The sequence below is a fragment of the Ptychodera flava genome, unplaced genomic scaffold (assembly GCF_041260155.1).
Source record: "Ptychodera flava strain L36383 unplaced genomic scaffold, AS_Pfla_20210202 Scaffold_132__1_contigs__length_144176_pilon, whole genome shotgun sequence".
NCBI lineage: Eukaryota > Metazoa > Hemichordata > Enteropneusta > Ptychoderidae > Ptychodera > Ptychodera flava.
In genome coordinates, this window is record NW_027248314.1 from 90,001 (window position 1) to 94,756 (window position 4,756).

Here is a 4,756-nt window from a genome sequence, read left to right on the forward strand (position 1 = left end):
GATAAGTGTGTTAAAGGCTAGAACACATAATGCGCGCTTGTTGAACACCTTTAATTTTGGGCGTTCAGAGGGTGTTCAAGCCTTGAAATAACATTACAGACCACTGATATTCAGTAAAATTATTTTATTCTAAAAATACACAAAGCATTTCTAGAGTAAAATACAATAATTTACTGTAAAAAGGACAAATAAACATTGCCAATTTGTATGTAAAGTTTGTCAGAGGAACATACCAACGGTGTTAACACCCTTCTATCAAAAACATAAGCAATAAAAATCCCCATGAACACTGTAGATCGTTTTAAAAAATATGAACAAAGTAATGACAAAATAGGTTTTACTTAAATATTGTGGATTACGTTTTAAGGTTCATACTTGTTTAAAATGTACAAAAAATCATCTGAAGAAGCTCAAAATTTGGCTTACTTATTGTGTTGAAAACACGTATATGTATGGAGTGCATACTTCATTGTTGTAAGATGGTTTCTTAAAGACATTTCCTCTTGTATAGACAATTGTAAATTTTGAAGAAAAAAAAGTTAGTCAAGGCTTCTCTAGTGCACATGGTATATAGTTGTCCACATTAAAGTAAACACAACATGTCAAGTTGTCAAAGTGTCACAGTAAGGTACAACATGCAGAAAGTGGGGAAAGTTGGTCCTTGGCAGGGTAAAACCTATTTCCTTGTCCAACAAAGTCCTTCATAAACAAAAAGGTTTGTTTGTTTGTAATATCTTTAAATAAACAATGAAATAAATCGGTGACATTTCAAAAATCTGCTCAGAAATTAAAAACATATTCGTAAAGACCTTTCAAATTCTGGTGTAACTTGCTATTAATTTTTATACAAATGTTTTTACCAACAATGGTAAAAATCACCGTTAAAATAAAAAAAATGTAGATTTCATCATAACGTATATATATCACATTCTGGTAATCCCTCATATCTTAAAAATATCTGAAATGTCTTTAATGTCTTAAAAATACAAAGTTCCAAATTTCTGCATAATTTGAACAATCTGAAAAAGGCTATCAGTAGAGATCTATGTCCTGAATATCAAAGCTGTTCAATTAGCAGTTTTAAAGAAGACTTTTAAAGATTTGTTGACCAAAAATGACGAAAATTGCCATGAAATATAATAAATTGAATATTTCATCACAACTAGCACAAATTTGACTAGAGTCATTCTTAGGGACATGTTTACCAAATATTGAAGACTTCAGTAAAAGAGAAGAAGATTTTTGCCAAAAATAGCAAATATAAATTTGCATATTTCATCATAATTTGAACATAAGTGATTAGGGTAATCCCTGGGGACCTGTAATCCAAATATTAAAGGATTCGAACAGGCTGTTTTGAAGAAAAACCTTGGGATGGTACAAATTTGAGGGCAATGCTACACATCCACCTATTTAGCTGACGGCAAAGCTAAAAACCAGTTGCTAAGAACAAGAGACGTGTTGAGCTACAATACAAAATTCTCTTAGGTTTGGTAGCATGCTATGATCAACTAAATGTTAGAAGGGCATAAGCTTCCAAGACGTGAAGTCTCCGTTATCAGATGCAAGGGCGAATGAAAAATTGAAGCAGAAAGGGACAGAAAATTCAGAGTGAAAATTTCAGAAAATTCAGTAATTCAGAGTGGACATTTTTACTCTGAATTTTCCGTCGCTTTCAGCTCTTATTTTTCATTCCACCCTTGCATCTGATAAAGGAGACTACACGTCTGTGAAAGCTTATTCTCCTCCAACATTTAGTTGATTATAACATGCTACCAAAGCTTAGATTAATTCAGAAAAAAATACAGAAACTTATCAAAATTCAGTTACTGACCCTCGGAAGTTTAAATCTACACTAGGGATGAACTGAGGTTCTCAAACTTGATTCCAGACAGCTACCTCTACACTCATCTTCTTCATTATCTGTACCACCAGCTTCTGTAACAACTCTTCGATTTTCAGTTATATCCAACTTTTTACATCCTGAAAATAATGCAACACTAGGTAATATGGCGAGATGAGACTTTAAATGAAAGACAAGGAGCTGATTAGGTTAAGGAAAGGGGAGACTTTCATATACAGTGCCTCTTTTCAATACTGTTACAAAATATTGGCTTCTTCTTGTCATCAACTGATTAAAATAAAAAAGCCAAACTCTTTTATGCTGAAATAATACATTGTATACTCTACAATGTTTAATTGATTTTTTACATGCGATTGTCTCTACTAAAAGACATGTGTTAGCTGTGATTACGCAGCGGTACTATGCAAGGCGTGTCGATCGCGCTCAGGTCAAGGGTCATAGCTACAGTTGTGTTGCAATGACCCTTGACCCGAGTGAGATCGATCGATAGGCCATGGCCAGAGTACCACTGTGTATTCACAACTTGTTGTTGGTATACCAGCCACTAAAAGAAAAAAGTTTTTTTTCACGTAGTTAAGCTATTTCAAAGTACAATACGATTAATTTCGAAGGATATTAATACAGATGCTTCAAAATCTAATACATTTTACTATTTTGGAGAGAAAACTTACCCTTTCTGGTCTTGCTTCCGCACGATCACGACTTCAGGGTGCGCTTACAAGAAAAATGTCGCAACTTCCGTTTTGATGCATCATGGGATAGGAAAAGACACCAAACTTGAACACCAAGTGTTAAGAAGTAGAACGCCTCTTGCACGCCGATGTTAAAATTAAAACGTTCATGATGGTTTTCTGATTTTCTTTTCAAATTTTCAAAATTTCAACACGTAAAAAATGTATACAATTATTTTGTATACTTTCTTTTTTAGAAAAATCATGCTTTCAGCAATTGTAGACCGGAAATATTTTTCACTTAGTCGGAAATTCGTTACACCAAAATCCGTGTACGTTTGCCGGACAGCGAGGCAGTAGTAAATTTAATATAGCCATTGTAAAGTAAAAAAACCAAAAGATTGTTAATTGTTTCACAGTATTGTAAAATTTCTGTGATGCTCAGTTTTTGAACACTTGAAGGGGATGGTTGTTAACACTACGTGTTCAGGTTAAGAACACCATTGTTAATAATATGAACACTAGTGTTAACAATATGAACACTAGCCGTTCAAATTTGAACACCGACACGTACATTTTGAACGCGTAAAGACGCGTCTAGCGTCCGCTATTTTTACAGTGTGCTACTGTGTTTCAGAGGATAAAGAACTTTGGCAGAGGAGGCTGACATTCTATTCTGGTACCTTTTGCGTTATATACGGATTATTCAAACTGCAGTCGGCAGTGCACCGATGCGCACCCTGCAGTTGGTCACTCAGAACTCCGGGTACCGATGTAAAATCAAGACGACACTATATACACTTTGCTCACTTCTGCAGGCAAATAGCCATCAAAATTGAGTAACTTGAAGTAATAAATTTCATCTGATTCATGCTTTAGCGGCGAGGTGATTGCGAAATCGAAGCAACATAGTTGGCAATGTCCCGGTCGGGGGCAATGTATGGTAGGCTGTCGAATGCAGTGAACGCGATGGCCTTTGGCAGCAAGTAAGGGAACCGTCAGTATTTACGACCTGGGGGTCATTCAAAACTTGAAAGCTGTAAGGGGGTGCTCAAAATGTTTTTTTCTTTGTCTTACTGTCCTCAATGGCATAATGATGAGTTGACAATAAATATTTTACTCTGATACATATTAAATAAAAGGAAAATAAATACTTTACCAGAACAAATAAATATCAACTAGATGAAGCAAGGCAAAAACTACAAGTAGCTGCTACTACTAGCAATACTTATTATGAAAGAGAAGATAGTGACGATGAGAATGATATCGTTGTTCATGTACTCAATGGCACCAGCGACAGTAAAGATGAGGATCGACAGTGGTGATGATGATGTCACACAGTAGTTTTCTGCAGTCGTTACCAGAGGTGGAAGGAGAGGCCGGTCATGGAGAAATGTTCTCGACAGATATCACTATAAGTGCACAGGATCTAGGGCAAAACTGAACTGTTGTGAATCCATCCTTTATATTATCATAGGAATGTATATTTTAATTGACTTGAGTTCAACAACCATTTGGACATTTAACCATACCATAATGACATGCTACCCATCCAAATTTAACAATACTATATGGTCGGAGACTGCTTATTAGGTGAGCTTTTATATCTACATATTGTTACATGGGCTCAGGTAAGCAAAAATTTCTGTTAGAGAGGGGGTTACTCAAAGTCATCATGGTTGGCTGGGGTGTGACTCAAAATTTCGGAGTTTCTAATGTAATTCCTCCGACCCCCAGGTCGTAAATAATGACGGCTCCCTAAACAGCTGTGAACGCCTGAGTCAGAACGATCGGGAACAGTATACGCACTGCTGTATCTCAGCGAAAATTTAGAAAAAAACAATGGAGCTACTGCTAAGAAATTTACAGACTCTTGGCTCTTGATGCATCAGTTTTTGAGCTTTTATACTGGTAAAAAGGCATTCTGAATACAGCGGTAAATTTCCTCCCAAACGCGAAAGGATAACACGCGGGCATTCTGCAATGGACGCTGTCAACTTTACCTTGCTGCAGGCCCCACACCAATCTCGGCCCGGCCCCGCTGCACTTGTACAGTGTACTACCTCCATGTAGTACAGCCTTACAGGACTAGTAGCCGGCCAAACACAAAAAAACAACAACGCCGCAGTGTAAAGTCCGTAGGTCAGAACCATTGATGATAAATTTTCAGAACCAGTGATGTTTAAAAGTTTTGTATTGATCACTTCATGTAGGTTTGTGA